This window comes from Mustela lutreola, chromosome X (assembly GCF_030435805.1).
Source record: "Mustela lutreola isolate mMusLut2 chromosome X, mMusLut2.pri, whole genome shotgun sequence".
Lineage (NCBI taxonomy): Eukaryota > Metazoa > Chordata > Mammalia > Carnivora > Mustelidae > Mustela > Mustela lutreola.
Window position 1 is genome coordinate 15,013,743 of NC_081308.1, and position 23,596 is coordinate 15,037,338.

Sequence of the window (23,596 nt, forward strand, 5' to 3'; positions counted from 1 at the left end):
GGAAAATTTTCTGGGAAAAATTTTAGGTCCACGGCTATTTGGTGAATGACAGGTTACACCGGGTACCTAAAAACTGGGATCCCCAGCACTCTACTTGCTGAGTGTGTGCGTGTGTGCTGGAGAGTATGGAGTGAGTTGTCTCTGGTCCCTTCTGTCTTTTCTGTTAGCATCTTCTCCCTGTGCACGTTCACAGAGTTAAGAACTAAATCTAGATAGGACTTACAACTCACCTAACCAGCTTGTCGAAGTACCCCCATGTTACAGATGGGAAAATGGAGGACTAAGGGCCTGGACACGGTTGTACAATTCTAATTACTTGTAGAGACAGAGACTTGGAGGGGGGGATAAGCACTCTGAATTCCCTCCCTGCTTCCTTCCACTGCTGTCCAACCATTCACTTCCACCCTACCCTTTATAGTCAAATAGTTCCTATATTTGCAAAACGCTTTATCACTTTTTTTTTTTAAGATTTTATTTATTTATTTGACAGAGAGAGATCACAAGTAGGCAGAGAGGCAGGCAGAGAGAGAGAGGAGGAAGCAGGCTCCCCGCTGAGCAGAGAGCCCGATGTGGGACTCGATCCCAGGACCCTGAGATCATGACCTGAGCCAAAGGCAGCGGCTTAACCCACTGAGCTACCCAGGCGCCCACGCTTTATCACTTTAAAGGCACCATTCTCCTTTGTTAAAACCCGCAGGAGAATATTCCATTGTTCTTTACCACCAAAACAAGATTCTAGTCTGAATTGCATCCACAGCTCTGGAGAAGGTGTTTATAAAATGCAGGTCTGCAGAACACATCCTGACTGACTCTGCCCTGTTAAACACAACCCCAGGTTAAGAGGGACTCAGCTTTGCGGGAGGGGTTGAATTTGTTTTGCAAACTCCGGCTTATTAACACTCACAACATTCTAGGTGGATAAATGAATGGAGAGTGTTTTGAGAGAGACTTTTGACTGGTTGGATTAAGAGAGAGTAGAGGTCAGGAAGCTCATCCAGGTTACATAACAAGTTGAAGGCACAATTATGGTAAGGGGGAAACAGTTTCAATAAACGGGTTTAATGATATGCCAAAGGACTTAATTGTTTCTGTTTGCATTAACTTAACACTTGTATATCTTCGACTTACTAGAAAATAGACTTCATATTATGCAGAGCCGCCAAAAATCTCATATACTACTATTTGGCAGAATGGATTGAAACTGGGCATACAACTAACCCCATGGCCGGCAATTGCCCTTCTTAGGTGTATAACCAACAGAAAGGAGTGCGTATGTTTGCCAAAGGATATGAACCAGAGTGTTCAAAGCAGGGTCTTTCTAACAGCCCTAGAGTGAAAGCTACTCAAATGTCCATCAGCAGTAGAATGGATTGAAAACTTTGCGGTGGTGTAGTCACAAAACGGAATGACAAACAGCGAGGAGAAAGCATGAACCATTGAGGACAGATGGAATTCATAAACGATACTGAGCAAAGGAAATCAGACATGAAAGCATGCACACAATGTGATTCCATTTATGCAAAGTGTAAAACAGGCCAAACCAACAATCAGATTAGCGGTCTTGGAGAAGTTAATGACTGGCGGAAGTTACAAGGGGGATAAGAAGGTGATGTCCTGTTTCTTTATTTCAGTGTTAACTTCCATAGATGTATTAGGTTTGTGGAAATTCATCGAGCTGCTCGCCTGTGATATGCGCACTTTCCCTATGTAGGTTTTACTTCAAGAAAGGACTTCAGGGCGCCTGGGTGGCTCAGTGGGTTAAGCTGCTGCCTTCGGCTCATGTCATGATCTCTGGGTCCTGGGATCGAGTCCCTTGTCGGGCTCTCTGCTCAGCAGGGAGCCTGCTTCCCTCTCTCTCTCTCTGCCTGCCTCTCCATCTACTTGTGATTTCTCTCTGTCAAATAAATAAATAAAATCTTTAAAAAAAAAAAAAAAAAAGAAAGGACTTCAATTCTGTCTCATATTAAAGATGATATTATTAAAAGATCATCTTAAAAGATGTTAAATTTAAAAGATGCTTAAATTTCTAAAGTTAAGTGTGATGCCAGAATAAATATGCTTTTCCTTTAAACAACCTTGCTGTTTTAAAAAAAAAAAAAAAAAGGATACTCGAAGGAAGTATGTCTAAAACACAAAAATGAGAGAAGAGACTTCTTTGCCTGAAATTAAAATTCAGATTTTGATGCACTTTCAGCCGAAATTCTATTCCCCTTGGCACACGCTGTCAGGTCAATATAACTCTGCCATCCTGACCGAAGGAAGAAGAAAGAGTCTGGGACTAAAGAGGTGGCCGGCGCTCCAGCCAAGGGGCACTCTGCCCTTTCCGTGAGAAGGACCCTGGTCACACACCTCCGCAGGCACTGTCTGGTGACATGGAGGAAGGCTGAGGGTGCCCAGGATCTGCAGTCCAATCTTAAATCTACGGGAGCACAACCCAGAGGCTGCCGTCCCAGCGACTGGAGAGTGGGCGATTTGGAAACACGGCAGAGCCTGAGTAGGGAGGACGCAAGGCCTCGTCCTCCTCATCCCCTCCCTCTGGTGGACCCCGGAGTAGGGGCTCTCGGCAGAGGGAGGTGGAAGGAAGAAAGGGACAGCTCACCAGGGCTCAAGGCCCAGTTCTCTCCTTAGAACTTCAGCTGCAGAGGTGTCTGGGTGGCTCAGTGAGTGAAAGCCTCCGTCTTCGGCTCCGGTCATGATCCCAGGGTCCTCGGATCGAGCCTCGCATCGGGCTCTCTGCTCAGCAGGGAGCCTGCTTCCTCCTCTCTCTCTCTCTGCCTGCCCCCCTGCCTGCTTGTGATCTCTGTCAAATAAATAAATAAAATCTTTATTTAAAAAAAATTCAATTGCAACTTCCCCTGGGGCCAAATAGTCTACAAAGATACCACACAATGGTCTCTAACAAATTTATTATTTTCCAAGGGAAATGAGCACAAAGAGAACATGGGACTTGGGGGTAAGTCAAGACGGTGGGATGAGAAACCACAACGACAATAATGGCCTTGATGGGGATAAACATTATTATACTTGCTACATGCCAGGCACGTCAGGTCCTTCCCTAGTCTATACTTTGTTACCAAATCTTCATGGCAACCCACTCAGGATTGTCCAGCTGAAGAAACTGAGGCACAGAGAGAATAAGCAGCCTCTCCCAAGACCCACAGCTAGTAAGTGGTAGAGCCAGGAGGAGAATCAGTCAGAGTGTGACTCTCAAGCTCCTGCTATCTAAAGGCCAGGTACAAAAGGTACAATGATGGGGTGGCAAAAGCACTAGGTAGAGGGGTGCCTGGGCGGCTCAGTGGGTTAAGTCTCTGCCTTCGGCTCGGGTCATGATCCCAGGGTCCTGGGATCGAGCCCCACATAGGGCTCTCTGCTCTCTGCTCTCTGGGGAGCCTCCTCTCTCTGCCTACATCTCCCCCTACTTGTGATCTCTCTCTGTCAAATAAATAAATAAAATCTTTAAAAAAAAAAAAAGGCACTAGATAGAGAATCAGGAAATGACACCACACTGAGTCTGGGTCTCAGTTTCCCCATCTGTAAAACACATAGGAGGTGACAAGTTCAGTCTAAACTCTAGTGATAGTGCCAAGGACTGCTTTGGGGTATTTTGGGCTCCTCATAACCTCATCAACATTCCAACACCCCAAATAAACAGCATCTAACAAAACCAGTGTACTCTATGAACGAAACATGAAAAGTCCTCTAGCCAGCATGGTCCCTACTTCCCACACAAGTGTCACCTGATTACCAGGACTGAATTTCTCCTTTCTAGAAATTCTAGAGCTACCACTGTTCAGAAGGCCTTTCTGGCTTAAATCATTCATCCATTCAGTAACAAATATCTATTTTAGGCCTACAGTGTCAGTGAGCATAGCCTACGTTTTGCTGCAGTAACAAACAACTCAAAATCTCCACAGTCCACACAACCATTTATGTCTTACTCATGCTACATGTTCATTATAAGTTAGAAAGGAGAGCTCTACTTACCACAGTTGCTCAGGAACAGAAGCTGACTGAGGGGCCTTCTCTTAAATGTTCCTGGTTGCTCAGTTAGAAGGGAAATTGCTCCTGGACCACAAGCTTCAGCCCAGGCTTGATCTGCAACGCTTCTGCTCCCTACTCATCAGCTGGAACCACTCTCAGAGCTGACCCCAGGCACAAAAGGCTGGGCATGTAGTCCCTTAAGGACCCAGGAAGTGGAGAGGTAGAAATACTACCATACCTACCATGGCTGACCCCTGGGCAGATGAAGGTGAGCAAGACGTGATCCCAGCCCCCTAGGCACTCACAGTCAAAGCAGAGAAGCCCCTGGTCCCACTACTCCATCCCTGTAGTGCAGGCTTTGGTGGATCTAGGTGAAAAGCCAATCACTGCCGATGTGAGTGATGTCACCATGTGATACAGCAAAATTTTTCTCTAGAACATTGCGTTAGTTGTCATGATGGTGAACCGATTGCACAATGGAGGAGATAAATAAATCACATGTTCTCATGGGAGGCAAAAGGCTCTCTTCTGTGAAAATACTGAATGAAGACAGTTGGACATGTTGTCATTCTGTTCGATGAAAGTTACAAATAGCAGTTTAATGAAAAATGAAACCAGACTTTGGCCTCTAGCAAGATGAGGATGGTGGGACCAGCCCTTTCTGAGAATGTGTCCCAACTTAGGAAGAGCTGAGGATGGCCCTGTGCCAACACAAATAATCCCAGAATCAAGAGGAAACTAAACGCATCCCAGTAGATCTGCACGCTGGCATTAGCTTGTGTAACTCACCACAACCCTGGTGACAATGAGCAATCCGGGGCCTTGGGGTAGAGACCGAGGGGCGGGGGATGAGCCCATCTCTTCCGAAGTGACACAGGGAACAAGTCTCTGGGCCAGGCCACCTTCGGCTCAGCCGTGACTAAAGTTCTCTGAACAAAGATGGCCCTGTTTGTTTCTTGGAAGAACGCATGAGGTCCTGGCTGTGCAATTTCTTTCTTTCTTAACAGTTTTATTTTTAAGTTATCCCTACACCCAACATGGGGCTCGAACCCCCAAGCCCGAGATCAAGCCTGAGTCAGCAAGGTGCCTGCCAGCCACGCAATTTTAAACCGAGCCTCTGGTTTACCTGTCTCTGAAACCACAGGGCATATTTCAGGAGAAAACTCAGGACAGACACACCCCTAGAGCCCCCTAGTCTGTCTTACATGTCCATGTTCCCTCTTGGGGAAGATACTTTGAGACTGTGCCAATACCCTGTTTTTCCTCAAACCTTCTCTTATTAATGTTAGCATCCATCTGTGGGTCATGTTCGCTAGAGTGACCACTGTGGTGTGCTCATGGTATCTTCCTCTTTCCCCCATAGCTTCTACATGCATTCATTGGGATTCTTTTTTTTCCCCCTTTATTTTTTTTTATTTTTTATAAACATATAATATATTTTTATCCCCAGGGGTACAGGTTGGGATTCTTCTATAGGGCAGAGCTATGCCTTCTCTCCCGTTACTTTATGTATTCAATTATTCAATTTATTTATATCACTATGGACTCATAGATAATTATTTTAGCCTTCAGGTTATAATCCAATGTTACCATTTTGTTGTCAAACTCTCTTGGCTTATCGATCACTTTTCAGCTCTTTCAGGTCGGCTCCTGTATCCATTCCTTTTTTGAGCACTTTCTTCCTTTCTGGAACCACGATATGTTTCAGGCTCTTCTTGTATATTACTCCTTTTTTTTTTTTTTTTTTTTTTTTTTAAATTTCACCTAAGAAGACACCTTAAGTCCCCCTCTCATTTAAAAATAACTGTTTGGGGCACCTGGGTGGCTCAGTGGGTTAAAGCCTCTGCCTTCGGCTCAGGTCGGGCTCTCTGCTCAGCGGGGAGCCTGCTTCCTCCTCCCCTCTGCCTGCCTCTCTGCCTACTTGTGATCTCTCTGTCAAATAAATAAGTAAAATCTTTTTTAAAAAATTAAAATTAAAAATTAAAAGAAAAATGACTATTTATTTGTAGCCAATTCGCCAGTTGGGGATCCTCTGCATGAAGTAATCCTCCATTTTATTTGTCCCAAGTTGCTTTTCCCAAGTTACAACAGTTAATCTACCTGGATCTAGTTTTGGGGAACTTAGTGGAAAAAAAAAATTGTAAATAAATTGTAAAAATTGTAAGTAAATACAAAAATAAAAAATTGTAAGTAAATACATCCTTCATCCTAGAATATTTTTGGTATGCCTATTGGCCCCATACTTCCTTGACCTCACCTGTAGTTATAACGTTTTTGGCCATCAGTACAAGAAACCACAAATCCAACTGGACTAAACTATAAGAAAATGTGTTATTTCAGGAAACAGGAAGATCAGATGCACAGTGCAAGGATTCTGGCTCCTCTTCGCTGTGATCCTTTGAGCTCTGCCCTCAGCCTGGTTTCTCTCGTGGTTGTATGTTGGCAGTCAGCAGCAAAGAAGACAACGGGCTACCTCACTCGTGCCCATCAGGAGGGGTAAGGGAAGGAAGGAGAGGAAAAAACAAGAACAAGAAACAAAACAACAACATAAATAGCCTTCTCTTTAGTTGGATGGAGCCAGCTTAGGTCATATGACCGTCTCTGGACAGATTCAGCTGCCGGAAGAATGTCAGAAACTGATTGGCTTAAGCCTGAATTCAGGAAACAATCACTCCCGTCGGGAATGTGATCCGCATGACTGGTGAGGACAAGCGGTTCTGAAATATAAGCCTGAATCAGAATCACCTGGAGAGTTTACCAAAATACAGATTGCAGGGCTGACAGCCCCAGGATTTCTGATTCAGTAATCTTGGGTGGGGCCTGAGATTTTACTTCTCCGATTGTACATTTCTAACGAGTTCCCAAATGATGCCGGGAAGGACACTTAGAGAACCAAGGAGTAGATCCACAAGACTAACTCTACAGCTGGGGGTAGGATCCGTGTACCCTGAATCACATGAGCTGCATGGAGGACGGATGAATGCCTTAAAGAAACTAGGCGAAGAGAAGAATGGGTTGAGGGCGGACCATCAGCTGCTGTCGGCCAAACTATTGTTCCTCCAACTTTAATGTGCAAGCATCGCTTGAGGATTTTGTCAAAATGCAAATTCTATTTCAGTAGGTCTGGGGTGGGACCTGAGAGTTTGCACTTCTACTAAGCAATGCTGATGCTGCTTGTCCACGGACCTCACTCTGAAGAAGACACTACACCTCCTTTCCCTGTTTCAGACCTCCCATAGCTACATGCAATCTATGGAACATCCTAACAGACTCTCCTTTGTCTCAACTGTGAACAGTCCAAATGACTTCTTAAACCAGTCCGCAGCATTCCCTACCATCTGCAGAATCCAGCTCAGAATCCTTCACTGGTCATTCATAGCCCAGTTGGGCTCTTTCCTCAACCTTGGTCTTCTATGTGAATCCTCAGTTCTGATTAGAATCCCTGCACACTCCGACTAGAATGTGCCTTGCCCCATTTCCATAACTTTTTCTTTGCACTTGCTCTACTTCTCCCCTAAATTGTCTTTCCTCATGCTCTGTTTCTTTGAATCCTACTCTTCTCTCAAGAGCAAGTTCTTCAAAGCCTCCTCTGCCCTCCCTTCTATGGATTCTACAATTATTTGCCCATCCCCAGGGTGCCAGGCAGCTTCAGCTGTCCTTCCCTCCCCTGAATGCCCAAATCCTCATTGTTTGCACCATTCATTAAGCTCTGATGACTCATGGCCTTGAACTTTTAAGCTAAGTTGCAGTTATAGTTGCCAGTTGGAATAGAAGTTCCTTAAGAGCATGCCCTGGTATTTCTTTTTTCTCCTAGAGTGTTCACCACTGAATCTGTGTGTAGTAGATGTGTTTGTCAGGTGAAGTTGGGCCGGGCTGCAGCGACAACCCTAAATTCGATGGCTTAACTTCATAAAGGTCTATTTCTCCCTCATGTGAAGTCTGAGGCAGGACAGGATACCCTCCTCCATTTCAAGGGAAACCGTCAGGAACATGTGTCACCAAGATGGCAGAGGCAGGGAAGAAGAGGGGAAAGGAGGCACCTGGGCTTTTAAATGCCACAGCCCAGAAGTGATCATGTCATTGATGCTCAAAATTCATTGACCAGTATTAGTCCTATGACTCCAGCCTAACTGTATGGAATATTTGGTGACATTTGTCTATACCACAGTAGTTATCAGTAGTTATTTCTTTTCTTTCTCTTCTTTTAAGATTCTCAAGTCATCTCTACACCCAATGTGGGGCTTGAACTTACAACCCTAAGATCAAGAATCACATGCTCCATGGACAGAAGCAGCAAGGTGCCGCTCGCCGTTATTTCTTAATTAGTAGTTTAAATCTTTTTCTTAGGTTCTTTTCCAGCTTCAAGAGGCCTTTCCCGAGGACTGATGACAAAGACCACACTGGATTCCAGTGAGGCCTTCCCTGACTACCTTATTTATTTACATTTTTTAATTTCCTCTTTCACCACACCCAGCTCTCTCTCTCTCTCTCTCTCTCTCTGCCCTTTCCCTGCTTTATTTTTTTTCTCCATAGCCCTAATTGCCAACCAACTTCTTTTTTTTTTTTTTTTAATATTTTATTTATTTATTTGACAGAGAGAGAGAGATCACAAGTAGGCAGAGAGGCGGGCTACTTGCTGAGCAGAGAGCCCGATGAGAGACTCGATTCCCGAACCCTGAGATCATGACCTGAGACGAAGGCAGAGGCTTAACCCACTGAGCCACCCAGATGCCTTGCCAACCAACTTATGTTACTTTCTTGTGTTGTTTATTAACTGTCTCCCCCCAAAAAACAGAAAGCAAGCTCCATAAGGTCAAGGATGTTTCATCTTGGCTTGTTACTATTTCTGTTGCTGTGTCTCCAGTGCCTAGCACGTGTCTGACACGTGGTTGCATCCAACAAATAATGAATGAACAAGCGAACAGATGGAGGAATGAATGTGTGAATCACGGGTTTATATGAGAGGAGGTGATGCTTTTTTTTTTTTTTAACAGGTATCTTCCTAGAGGGCATTGGCCTTAGCCGAGTAGATGTACCAAAGGAAAAGTATATAGTGACTATAAAAGCTTGTCCTCTCTACAATTAGTAGTACCAGCAATCTCCCTTGATCCTTTGCTCTGCTACCTTCCATGACCATCTGTCTACTCACGAGTAGCAAAGGAGAAACTAAGAAAGGCTTCAGAAACATTGGTGCCAAGGCCTTTCTTCTCTTAGGTTTGCCTCTGGATAGACCAAGTCCCCAGGGCAGGCTGGACAAATCATCGGAAAGTAAGGTACTAAATAGAGTTTCCAGGGACACTGTGGACACTGTTGATCTCTCCCTCCACCTGAAAAAGAAAGTTCAAGAAACGCAAGTTGTTCTCCAAGTCACCAGGTTAGGTGCCCAGTTTCCCTCCGAGGAACTTCTGCCTGGGCCAGAACAACGATAAAACCCTTTTCTCCCATCTGGAGAGGTGGGACTGGGGAAAAACTGTCGTCCCTTGTTTTTTGCTTCATCTTCTTCATTCCCTCACTCCACAACGCGAAATGTGATAGTAGCGTAATTTCTGTAGCTTTTCTAAGAAATTCCTCTTTGCTGGCACATAAAAAGGACTCTCCTGGATTCCTGCCATTGGCCATGGAGCTTTAACACATTGTTGTTGGCTCAGCTGGGGAGCCAAGATGAGTAAAATATTCTCCAAACTCCTGTGGAAACACACAGCAAGTGTTTCCAACCGTACTGTATTATTTGACCCAAAATATTTTCCCCCTCCTATTTGCCAATCCATGTGTTACTTCCCTCAAAACTCCAAGTGACCTTCCTTTTCCAAACTCTATAGCCCTTGGATTACTATGAGGGTCTAAGACCACTTTTAAATAGTTTGATAATCTTTAGCAAGTTACCTCTCATTTCTGAGCTTCTCTTTTCCCATCTCATGGCAAGAGACGTATTAGGACAGAGTTTTTCAGATTTCAGTACGGATCAAAATTATCTGGAGGGCCTATTAAAACTGATGGCTGGACTCTCCCTTCACACTTACTGATTGAGGAGGTTGGGGTGGGGGTAGAATTCCAGGATTTGTATCTCTAACCTGTTGTCAGTGGCCCCAAGGTTCTGGTTCAGGGACCCCACTTTGAGAGTCACAGTATTAGACGAACTGTGAGGTTTATGTACTTGTTCATATAATGAGTCTGTAAGTCTGAGTCAGGGCTCTCTCTTGGTTGCAAATGATAGAAACTTGACTCAAATCAGCTTAAGTAAGAAAAGGGGAAAAAAGGAAAAAGAAAAGGGAATCTATCAGCTCGCATATCTGGGATAGACAGAGGTGGAGTTGATTCTGCATACAGGAATTCGAATTATGTCATCAGATTTCCCCCCTCTCTTTCTCTTTCCCTTTCGTTCTCTCCCTCTCTCAATAGTTAGTTCCAATCTTTCTGCACAGGACTTCTTCCATACTAAGCGGCATGAGGCATGGCTAGACCCTTCCAGCGTATCATCAGCCCAGGTAACAATCACAGAGAAGAAAGAGAACTTCCGGTTTGGCAGATAATAACGCCAGGGACAGGTTCTCATTGGCCTGGCTTGGACCACTGTATGGTAGGGAGGATGAAGTGTTATGATTGGCTAAGCCTATGTCACGTGCCTTCTCTTAAAGTCGAGCTCTACAGCGTTAGGATGGGCAGCACCCTTCTCAGATGTAACTGCTGTCTCTGTCATGTTCATCGCTGTACTCTCGGGATCTGGGACCTAGCACATGGCGGGTGATGAACAAATTTTGTTTGAGTGAACGGATGAGTCATTTCATGAATATTGCCAACTTTTCTTAGGGAACCCAGAATCTCCAAAATTGGTGATCCTATGCTCTCTGGGGTAGAAGTGAAATTTCTTGAGATTTTCACACAATTTTACTGGACCCAACCAAAGTACTTTTTGTTCCTTTCCTTTTCCTTGTTCTTTTTTTTTTTTTTTTTTTTTCCTCAGTAGAGATTAGAATTTTGCAAAGACCCAGTATATCCTCTACCCTTTACATGCTTCTGGGTTTCTGAGGCTCCTTTTGATCCTGCTTCGTCTTTGGAAACAAAGCCATGAACCTTTTTTCCTCAAAATAATGTAAATCACTTTTAATTCAAATCCTCTTTAGTGTCTTTTAGTGAGTGCCCTGTAGGGTTACTGTGAGAATTAAGTGAGATGATCCAGCTAGAACCTCCCTGTTCAAAGCATGGTACCTGAACCCAGCCAGTGGTATGTGTATCACTTCCATACCTCCTAGATGCAATACGTCTGGTTCCTCCCCAAACCTACCAAAGTAGAATCTATATTTTAATCAGGCCCTCGAAAACTTCTTATGTACATTACAACCTGAGAAGTATAGGTGTTCAGGATTTAGTAGACTACTCAGCACGAAGCAAACGTTCAATCAACGTTGGTTATTACTCATATTTCTACTAAAAATTCTCAAGGTAGGGGCGCCTGGGTAGCTCAGTGGGTTAAGCCTCTGCCTTCAGCTCAGGTCATGATCTCAGGGTCTTGGGATCGAGCCCCGCATTGGGCTTTCTGCTCAGCAGGGAGCCTGCTTCCTCCTCTCTCTCTGCCTGCCTCTCTGCCTGCTTGTGATCTCTCTCTCTGTCAAATAAATAAATAAAATCTTAAAAGAAAAAAATTCTCAAGGTAGATCATTCTATTTTCATCCCAGCTTCTCAAGTTTTTTCTAGACCTAGAATTAATGTTTTAGTCTTTGTCTGTTCTTTAACTAAGGTAAGAATGTAGTCTCAAAGTCACTCATTATTAAAGATGTAAAATACAAGTATGTTTTATTATACCCATAACTACGTCTTATGGGTTTTTTTTTTTTGATAAACTAAATAGAATCTATTTCAGCACTGCTTATCTTCAATGCCCACGATAGCCACACAGTCCTTTTTCAGTTCAGACAAGTAAAAATGCATTTCACATAACTAGGATTGTTTTTTAAAACTACTGTATTTGGCATATTTTGTTTAAAAGCAGTTTATTCAGGGACGCCTGGATGCCTCAGTCGGTTAAGTGTTCGATTTTTTATTTTGGCTTAGGTCATGATGTCAAGGTTGTGGGATCGAGCCCAGTGATGGGCTATCTGCTCACTGGGGAGTCTCCTTCTCTCTCTTTCTCTCTCTTTCTCCCTCTCTGCCCCTCCCCCCAGTCATGCTCTCCCATTCCCAAATATATAAATAAATCTTAAAATAAAATAACATAAAAGTAGATTTTGTGTTTTCTGGACTGAGTCCCCCATATTCTCCAACAGATTCAAAAATCAGCACAACCCTAAACCTGCATTCAGTGAATCTGGCATTGGGCACCTGAGACTTCACCAAATCAGTCTCGTTTTATAAGCTCCTGATCAAGTTACTTCCTGATTCTTCTAACACTTCACTTTGACTTTTTTGTTTCTTGCCTAGGAGGTTGTTAGATATTTTTATTGAACATGAATTTGCAGAGCCAGATCCATTTTTTTTTTTTTTTTTACATTTGCATGACACAACGGTTGTCCAGTAAACTAGGGAGATCCTGGGGAGCCTGGGTCCAGGCTCAGCTGGTTGAGTGACTGCCTTCGGCTCTGGTCATGGTCCTGGAGTCCTAGAATGGAGTCCCGCTTCAGGCTCCCAGCTCCACGGGGAGTCTGCTTCAATGAGAGGGGAGAAGGTCAGAGGGAGAAGCAGACTGCCCGTGGAGCTGGAAGCCTGAAGTGGGACTCGATTCTAGGACTCCAGGACCATGACCAGAGCCGAAGGCAGTCACTCAACCAACTGAGCCTCCCAGGAGCCCCGAAGTTTCCTGGTCTTGTCATAATGATGAGGGAACAGAAGGCTGGCTGAGGATGAAGCAAAAGGCTGACACCTTGCAACCCCCCCCCCCATCCTGGGTGGGACATATGTGACATTCTTTAGGAATCTCCCACCCATCTTAATGCTAGTACCTTGTTAGAAGGCAAAACGACCTTGGCAATGGCAAGGCCTCTGGTATAGGTATCTGTTAGGTCCTCTTTAGCATATGAAAGTTCTGTCGAAACCTCCCTTTTCCTTACTTCCCCCACCCCCATGGTACACAACCTGCCACCCCTCACAACCCCAGGGCAGCAGTTCTTTCTGACCACGGGTCCTGTCCAGAACCACCATTTTGCACGAAAGATGTCTCAAGAATTCTTTCTTGGTCATCGACTGTGAACCTCACCCCACCGAACCTCACCTATATTCTAGAACTTCATCAATAAGAATGAATTTGGGGAGAGACACGCAGCAGAGAAGATGAGTACATGAGTGGGAAAGTTTATTAAAGTCTAAAGCACTCTCTGGAGATCTGGGAAGGGCACACCCTGAGGCTTGAGTTTCTCTCTTTTATTGACTGTGTTAACTAGGGGATGGAAGTTTTATCAGTTGGGTTGGTAAGCAGGGTTTCACGCTTTCTCTTCCTAATTTGATCGGGCGTTTCCTGCCACGGCTTCTGCCATCTTGGGCCTGTCCGGTTTGATCGTGGAGTGCTGCCAGGATGGGCCTCTGACCTTCCCAAAAGCGAGCCTTGACTTCCTCATTGCTCATCTCCAGGTATCCTGTTAGAACCTAATAAGTAGCAAGAGAAGTCAAACACTGAGAAGCAAAGACCTTGATGTTCTGTGGGTAGAAGAGAAACCCCCTATTTTTTCCTGCTGGCCTAACCCCCTACCCCTGTTCTATTCTGGAACACTCAAAGTTCAGGACCTAAAAGTGTTAATATTTAGCAATCTTGGTCCAACAGAAGAGAGTTGAGATTGGCTGCTGATACTCACGCCTCTGATGAAGGAAGGGAGCCTTTGTGGGCACCCCTGGGAATGAAGGTCACCAACTAAGACCCTCTTCATTCCTTTGCCCTCACTTACAAGGGCAGAGATCCTTTTGGTATAGACTTACGAGTTAAGGCAAGTCCTCGGTAGGAGCAGAAAAGTTTCCCCTTCTTCCCTTCTGGTTCCTTGGCCAGTCTAACAACTGAATTGCCATAATGATGAGGGAGCAGGAGGCTGGCTGAAGACAGAGCAAGAGCTGGTGCCTTGCACCCCCTCTCCACCTGCCCCCCCTCCATATGTGTAGCATTCCTCAGGCACCCCTGACCACCATAAAATGATAGTTAACTTGCAGGGATCGCAATCCTGCAGAACAGGAATCTCCCTTGCTCTACAGATGTCCTAGAGACCTAAACAGGAAGGTTACCTTATCAATAGCACAAATTTCCAGAGGCAAATAACTCTCAGTTCCTGAAGTCCTAATGTCTCCCTCCCATCATAAACTGGAGGAGGCTGAGGTAGAAGGGAATGTAAATGATAGCAGGATCATAACACCCCACCAAGAATCTCCCAACTATCTTGATGTTAATGCCTGACCTAAAGACGACATTGATCAGGCCATAGGGCAAGGCCTCCCCCCCCCCCCCCCCCCGCACCTTGCAGGCCCTCCTTAACATGTGAAAACTCTGTTGAAACCTCCCATCCCCTCACCTTCCCCCAACCGCAAGGTATATAACATGCCGACCCTCACAACCCAGGGCAGCAGCTCTTCCTGCCCATGGTTCCTGTCCCCGGGCTTTAATAAACCACCATTTTGCACCAAAGATGTCTCAAGAATTCTTTCTTGGTCATCGGCTCCGGACCTCAGCCCACCGAACCTCACCTAGGTTCTAGAACTTCATCAATAAGGTACATTAACAAGAAAAAACCAGAAGTTTAATAGCGTGTATACCTCCTGTAACTACAGGACAGACCTGGGAAGCTGAATAACTCCCCCAAAAGACCCAAAGCCATCACCTTAACACCATCTTCTGCTAAGGCTTAAAGGAGATTTTGGGGGTGGAGAATCAGTTAAGAGAGGTTACCAGGAAAGCACAATAAACAAGGGTTAGATTGTTATGCAGATCTAAATCATTGTTTTCTGCATCAATAACAATTTTTAGAGATGGAGAGTAAACCTCCTCTTCCTGGGAAGGGGAGGGAACATCCTTACAAACGGAGGTTTCCCTCCATTCAAATGGAGATAAATGTAGATATCTCTTACGGATAGCTCCTACTGGGTTTTCCGAGTTTCTCCTGTGTTTGCAGTTTCTTAAAATGATCAATTTGGCAAGGAGGGCTATCTTGGGATGGCAATATTTGCTCCCCTTTACCTCGTTTTTAGAGAACAGAATTCTAATGCCCAATCCTCTGACTTCTTGCTTCTTAAAGTGTGGTTCTGGGAGCAGTATTGTTGGCACTGTCACTGGGGGACTTACTTGAAATGCTGAATCTCAGGCCCCACTCCAAACCTATTGAGTCAGAACTTTCTTTTTTTTATAGCACAACATATACACATCTTTCAAATTAAACCAGCAATTTTAATTATAAATACAGCGCTCTTGACAATTGGTTGTGCTGATGAAGTTTTAGAATATAGGTGAGGTTCGGTGGGGTGAGGTCCGCAGCCGAAGACCAAGAAAGAATCTTTGGTGCAAAATGGTGGTTCTGAACAGGACCCGTGGGCAGAAAGAGCTGCTGCCCCGGGGTTGTGAGGGGTGACAGGTTGTGCACCATGGGGGTGGGGGAGGTAAGGAAAAGGGAGGTTTCAACAGAACTTTCATATGCTAAAGAGGACCTACCAGATACCCGATACCAGACTCCTTTTGTGCCAATGCCAAGGTCGTTTTGCCCTCTAGCAAGCTATTAACAGTAAGATGGGTGGAAGATTCCTAAAGAATGTCACGGTTGTCCCACCCGGGAGTGGGGGTAGGGGAAGGTTGGAGGGTGTCAGCTTTCGCTTTGTCCTCAGCCAGCCTTCTGTTCCCTTGTCAGTGCTACTTTTGTAAACTTTATTTTTACATTTTTCCAGCTTTATTGAGATATAATCGATACATAACGTTGTGTAAGTTTAAGACGCACATCTGTATATTGCAAAATGATTACTGATGTGGTTTGGAGTGTTGGGGTCCGGAGCCGACAGGCAAGAAAGAATTCTTGAGATGTCTGGTGCAAAACAGGGACAGGATCCATTGGCAGAAAGAGGGGCACTGGGGTTGTGAGGAATGGCTATTGTATACTTCGGAGTTGGGGGAGGTGAAGACAGAGGGAACTTTCCAAAAGTACTTTCATATGCTAAAGATGACACACAGGACTCTGGACGCATAGTTATTGTCAAGTTCAGGTTGTTTTTCCCTCTAGCAAGGCATTGTCATTAAGACTGCTGGGAGCTTCCTAGAGGAATGTTAAACTGCCTATATCAAGTATTTGTCAATGGGGCTGCAGATTTTAAGGAAATTTAATTTTATCTACATTTCCTTCTGCTTTTCTTTCTTTCTTTCTTTCTTTTTTAAAAGATTTTATTTATTTGACAGAAAGAGAAATCACAAGTAGGCGGGGGGGGGGGGGGGGGGCCCGGGAAGCAGACTCCCTGGATCAAGACCTGAGCCGAAGGCAGAAGCTTTAACCCACTGAGCCTTTGTATCTGGGCTTTGTTACCTGAAGTTGGTTTCTGGGACGTGTCTCCAAGTAAATCCCCTGGGGGAAGGGGAGCAGGCACAGTTTCTAAATAGGTCCTTACAAGGACATAAGACTGTTCCTTAGAGCCACCAGGGACCATGTGTAAAAGCATCCGTCGCACCCCTTATGAGGCAACTAACTTCTCGCTGTCAGTGTGAGAAGGAGGTGTGTCCTCAAGGATGGCTTTTGCACACAGAAAATATTATTCAGAGGCTAATTTGGTTCTTGGAACTAATATTCCATTCACATTAAATTAACAAAATTTAAAACTTAACATCTTTCTTAAGCTTTTAAATATTTATTTATTTATTTATTTATTTGACAGACTGATCATAAGTAGGCAGAGAGGCAGGCAGAGGAGGAGGAGGAAGCAGGTTCCCTGTTGAGCAGAGAGCCTGATGTGGAACTTGATCCCAGAACCCTGGGATCTTGACCTGAGCCAAAGGCAGAGGCTTTAGCCCACTGAGCCACCCAGGTGCCCCTTTCTTTTTTCTTTTTTAAAGATTTTTTCTTTATTTATCTGACAGAGATCGCAAGTAGGCAGAGAGGCAGGCAGAGAGAGAGGAGGAAGCAGGCTACCTGCAGAGCAGAAAGCCCGATGTGGGGCTCGATCCCAGGACCCTGGGATCATGACCTGAGCCGAAGGCAGAGGCTTAACCCACTGAGCCACCCAGGTGCCCCGAGGTGCCCCTTTCTTAAGCTTTTAAGTTCAACTTACAAATCTTGTTTTCTTTATAAATATAGCGGCATTTTATCAATAATTTTACAAGTACTTTTACAATTCATTAATGAAGTCCTTTTAAATACTTTTAAACCAATTTTATACATCTAACATATTTTATTTTCTGTTTAAGTGCATCAGTTGTTTCCTACCAAACAAGTTCCTCATGAATGCCACTGATTCTAATAAATGTAATAAAAAAACTTCTAAGTAAGTCCTTTCAAATGTTCTACTGATGAGGAAACAGAAGGCAAGCTGAGGACAGCAGAAGCTGACATCCCACAACCTCGTACCCCCAAGATGGGATATATGTGACATTCCTCAGGCACTCCTGGGTGTCTTTTTTTTTTTTTTTTTAAGATTTTATTTATTTATTTGACAGAAATCACAAGTACGCAGAGAGGCAGGCAGAGAGAGAGGAGGAAGCAGGTTCCCTGCTGAGCAGAGAGCCCGATGTGGGGCTTGATCCCAGGACCCTGCGATCATGACCTGAGCTCATGGCAGAGGCTTAACCCATTGAGCCACCCAGGTGCCCCACTCCTGGGTGTCTTAAAGGAAAAGCAAATAGTTTAACTTTTTTTTTTTAATGTTTTATTTATTTATTTATTTATTTGTCAGAGAGAAAGAGATCACAAGTAGGCAGAGAGGTGGGGGTGGGTGGGTGGGGGTGTGGTGGGAAGCAGGTTCCCTGCTGAGCAGAGAGCCCAACTTGGGGCTCAATCCCAGGACCCTGAGATCATGACCTGAGCTCATGGCAGAGGCTTAACTCACTGAGCCATCTAGGCACCCCGACAAATAGTTAACTTATAGAGATCACAATCCTACAAGACATGGGGCTCCCTCAGTTTACACAAATCTTAGCAATTTACAAGAACAAAGCATTTCTATCAAGGGCCTTCCTTCCAGAAAAGAATGTAGATACAGTTTAATGTCCTTATAATCTGCAGCCCATTGACAGATACTTGATTGAGCTGCCTGTACTGTTCCTCCTGGAAGCTCCCAACCATCTTATTATTCATGCCTTACAAGGGGGTAAACAACTTAACTTGACAATAGCAAGGCCTCCTGTATCCTGTGAGCCTTCTTTAACATACAAAAATCCTTTTGAAACCTCCCTTTTCCTTATCTTCCCCAACTCCCAAGTATATAATCAGCTCTACTTCTCACAACCCTGGGGCAGCAGCTCTTTCTGCCCATGGGTCCTGCTCCTATGTTTTAATAAACCACCATTTTGCACCAAAGACATCTTGAGAATTCTTTCTTGGTCATCAGCTCCAGACTCCACCCCACTGAACCTTACCTGTATTCCACCATCTCATCACTAACACTGTTTGCAAACTTGGTAAGCTGATCATCTCAAGCCTGAATCAATTTCTCCTGTGCATACTTTAAATTAGAAACATAAAAGCTAATCTATTATATAATTAAATATTCAAAATTACCTTAAACATTGCCAAGTAGATACATACGGAGAACTCCCACACATAATGCAAAAATACTAATACTATGGGTTTGATTTATTCATCTATCCCTATACTTAACCATAAATCTTCTTAGGGTTAAAGCAGTGGTTCTCAGTAAAGGGTGATTTTTGCCTCCCAGGGCACATTTGCCAATGTCCAGAAATATATATATCTTTTTGGTGACAACCGGGACAGAGGAGAAGTTCTGCTGGCATCTAGTGGGCAAGGAGTAGGAATGTTGCTAAATAATCCTACAATGTGTAGGATAGTCCCTCACAAGGAAGAGTCCCACAGTACAAAGTATCAACAGTGCCAAGGGGGAGAAACCCTGGGTTAAAGACGAGGAGACAAGTATATAAGGATACAAGTATGGGGCGCCTGGGTGGCTCAGTTGGTTGGGCGACTGCCTTCAGCTCAGGTCATGATCTCGGGATCCTGGGATGGAGTCCCGCATCGGGCTCTCTGCTCTGCAGGGAGCCTGCTTCCCTCTCTCTCTCTCTCTGCCTGCCTCTCTGCCTATTTGTGATCGCTGTCCATCAAATAAATAAATAAAATCTTAAAAAAAAAAAAAAAGAAAGAAAGAAAAAGAAGAAGACAATTACATGGTAACAAGCAATGTAGAATTACTCCCCAAGTGAATTTTGAGGTTACCTTCTCAGTTGACTGAAATTTTATCAGAATGTGAGAATTGGAGCTACAGACATTCAGAGGCATCTTTCTTACAACCCAAGCTGCCTTACGGTGCCTCTTGCTACACACATAGTTTTTCATAGTGGCTATCTCAATGGGCAACTCCAAGTTCAGATTCCATAAGTGTGGTTAGTTTTGCTCTCAGAATCCCCTGAGTAAATGCAAGTCAAGGGTTACTTATATTTGTTACTGCTTTTACCTTTTTCATCTGATAAGTCATAGAAAATCTGAGATGCATCTGATTGGATTTACCCAATCTAGTTACAGCTTCACTCTTCTACCAAATGTTATCCTAGCTCAGAAGGCTGAAACACTGAAGTGCCTCTTATTGGATTCTATGTATTTGTCAGGCTTACTCTAGCTATACTCTAAAGTTATTCTAATGCCAATTATGATGAGAAACATATATTTATGTAAATAATTTAGTAAAATTATGCTATATTAAACTATTTAATATTATTATATATAATATAGAATGTATGAAATATGTAACACATACATATTATATATATATATATATATATATATATATATATATATAAATAATTTATATTATTGAATGCCTACATGTACCAGGCACTAATGTTTTACATTCAATATTGCTCTAGACATAAGAACTGTAGTTTAAATTGCTGATGGGTTCTTGTAAACCTCTCTTTCCATGCTCTCAGCCTACTCAAGTTTGCCTATCCATTCATTCAGCAAGTATTTACTGAGTAGGTAATGTGCCAGATACTGTGGGAGATGCTGGGGATAAGAAGGTGACCAGCACATACACATTTGCCATTTTCATTGATGCTATATTCTAAGAATGTTTTTAGGATTAAATGAGATAATATATGACAGCCCTTTAAACCTCCTAACACCATGCAGATTTTAAAGATTCAGGTACACAGCAACTACAGCAGACTCAAGTGTGAGGACTTTGCATCTACAGTGTTTAGAGTCATCGAAATTCTAGATTGAATTCTAGAAAATTTCAATTCTTTCTTTATAACAAAAATCCCCAAGGAACTTGGTTACATGTCTCTTGAGTATTATTGAATAAAGTAGACACAACTAGTAAGAAAGACTCTACCATCTTCAATCTGGGGCTTTCAAGAATGCCCTGAGGGCAAACATCCACCCTGCAGATGGTAGGAAAGGAGAGAAGAGATTGGGTATTTCTGGGACAGGTCTGAATGGTGCATTTGTCTTTTAGCTTGCATTTTATTGGCTACGCTAGAGTTATATAGCCACCTAACTGCAGGGAGGCTGGGAAATGTATTCTACCTAGGTACACAGGAGGGAGAGGATCTAGATTTAGCGACCAACTAGCCACTCTCTAACACACTCATTCATACAAGGTTAATTAACTATGGTGGACAGAGTTACATGAAAACCCTTAATGGTGCATCTTGAACCTTGATACTTGATGCATTTTATTCTTCCAAAGCTTAAAACTTATGTTTAAAAGGAAGGATAAAATGTATGAGTTAATTTCTTTTCTTTTCTTTTCCTTTTTTTAAGATTTTCTGTGTTTTGACAGAGAGAGAGAGAGAGATATCCAGAGAGCACAAGCAGGAGGAGCAGCAGAGGGAGAGGGAAAAGCAGGCTCCCTGCTTTGCAGGGAGCCCAATTTGGGGCTCTATCCCAGGACCCTGGGATCATGACCTGAACTGAAGGCAGACACTCAACTGACTGAGCCACCCAGGGTTATATTATTATATTAACCAGGGTTAATATTTTAGGACAAAGCTCTTTGTCTCTTAGAGTCACAGTTTTTTCATCTATAAAAGAAAACATTGAAATAACAAATGTTAGGGCATGAATTAATAAAATAAAAGAATAGAGAAAATAAAAGTTTGTTCTTTGACAAGATCAACAAAAGCTGACTAATCTTTAGTTATATAGACCAAGAAAAAAAGAGACTCAAATTACTAAAATCATGGGGCTCCTGGGTTGCTCAGTCGTTAAGCATCTGCCTTCAGCTGAGGTCATGACCCTAGGGGCCTGTGATAGAACCCCACATCAGGCTCCCTGCTCAGTGGGCAGCCTGCTTCTCCCTCTCTCACTCTCCCTACTTGTGTTCCTCTCTTGCTGTCTCTCTCTGTCAAATAAAGAAATAAAATCTTCTAAAAATATATCAAATTGCTAAAAATAATAATAATAAAATAAAATAAAATTAAGGAAATCAGAAATAAGAGGGGGACATTATATTGACTTTAAATAAATAAGGATGATTATAAAGGAATACTGTAAACAATTATATACCAACAAATTAATAACGTAAGTAAAATGGACAAATTTGTAGAAAGACACAAACTGCTTAAACTGACTCAAGAAGTAGATGTCAATTACATTTCAGCTTAAAGAAGAAATAAAAAATTTAAGCCACTCACAACATGAGGCTGAATAAGTAAAATAAAATGAAACAAAAAAATCAAACACAAAAACCCTACCCACAAAGAAAAATCCAGGACCAGATGGTTTCACTGGTGAATTCTACCAAGAACTGAGAGAGTAACTGATACCAATTCTTCACCCACTCTTCCAAAAAATTCCCAACTCATTATATGAAGCCAGAATTACCCTGATAACAAAATTAAACTAAGATATCATAAGGAAAAAAATGTACAGAGTACTTATCTATCATAAATACAGACATAAAAATAAAAAAATACAAATCCAGCAACATAAAAAAAGTATTATATTACCACAACAAGGAGCAGTTTATCACAGGAACGCAGGTTCATTAACATGCAAAAATTAATTACTCTGGGTTACGTGGATGACCCAGTTGGTTAGAGGTCTCCCTTCTGCTCAGGTCATGATCCTAGGGTCCTGGGATGGAGCCCCATGTCAGGCTCCTTGCTCAGTGGGGAGCCTGCTACTCCCTCTCCCTCTGCCCGCTGTTCCCCTACTTGTGCTCTTTGTCAAAGAAATAAAATCTTTTTTAAAAAATTAATTATCCTGGGCGCCTGGGTGGCTCAGTGGGTTAAGCCGCTGCCTTCGGCTCAGGTCATGATCTCAGGGTCCTGGGATCGAGTCCCGCATCGGGCTCTCTGCTCAGCAGGGAGCCTGCTTCCTCCTCTCTCTGCCTGCCTCTCTGCTTACTTGTAATTTCTCTCTGTCAAATGAATAAATAAAATCTTTAAAAAAAAAAAAAAATAAAAAATAAAAAAAAAAAAAATAAAAAATTAATTATCCTAACCCAATATATTAATAAAATAATGACAAGCAACCACATAATGATCTCAAAAGAGGCAGAAAAATCATCAAAATCATTCAACACCTCTTCATGATACAAGCATTCAACAAACTAGGAATATAAGGGAATGTTCTCAGTCTGATAAAGAGCATCTGTGGAAAATCCAGTTAACATTATACTTAATGGCATCCCCTAAAATCAGGCACCAGACAAGGATGTCTGCTCTCAATACTTCAACATTGCGCTGGAGGTTCTAGCCATGGAAATTTAGACAAAATAAATGAATAAATAAAAATAAAAGGCAGCCAGACCAGGAAAGAGGTAGTAAACCATCTCTATTTACAGAAACATGACCGTACATATAGAAAATTCCAAATAATCCTCTATAATCTGCTAGAACCCATAAACCAGTTAAAAGGATTTTAGGATATGGGGTGCCTGGCTGGCTCAGTCATTACAGCATGAAACTCTCAATTTCAGGATCATGAGATTGAGCTTGAGCCCAGTATCTGGGGTAGAGTTTACTTAAAACATACCAAAGAACAATGACAAACAAGAAAGAAATACAAAAATAAAGTAAAATCTTAAAAAAAAAAAAAGTTTTGGGGCCTCTGGGTGGCTCAGTCTGTTAAGCATGTGACTTGGTTTCGGCTCAAGTTATCATCTCAGGGTCATGGGATCAAAGCCCCACATCTGCTCCACGGTCAGCGGGGAGTCTGCTTAAGATTCTCTCTCTCTCTCTTCCCCTCTGCTCCTCCCCCTCCTTGAGTGATTTTTCTTTCTCAAATAAATAAATAAATCTTTAAAAAAAAAAAAAAAGAACTTTGCCTTTAAAAAATAAATCAAATGGGGGCACCTGGGTGGCTCAGTGGGTTAAGCCTCTGCCTTCCGCTCAGGTCATAGTCTCAGGGGCCTTGGATAGAGCCATGCATTGAGCTCTCTGATCAAGCGGGGATGTGCTTCCTCCTCTCTCTCTGCCTGCCTCTCTGCCTATTTGTGATCTCTGTCAAATAAATAAATAAAATCTTAAAAATAAATAAATAAATAATAAATGAAAAATTTT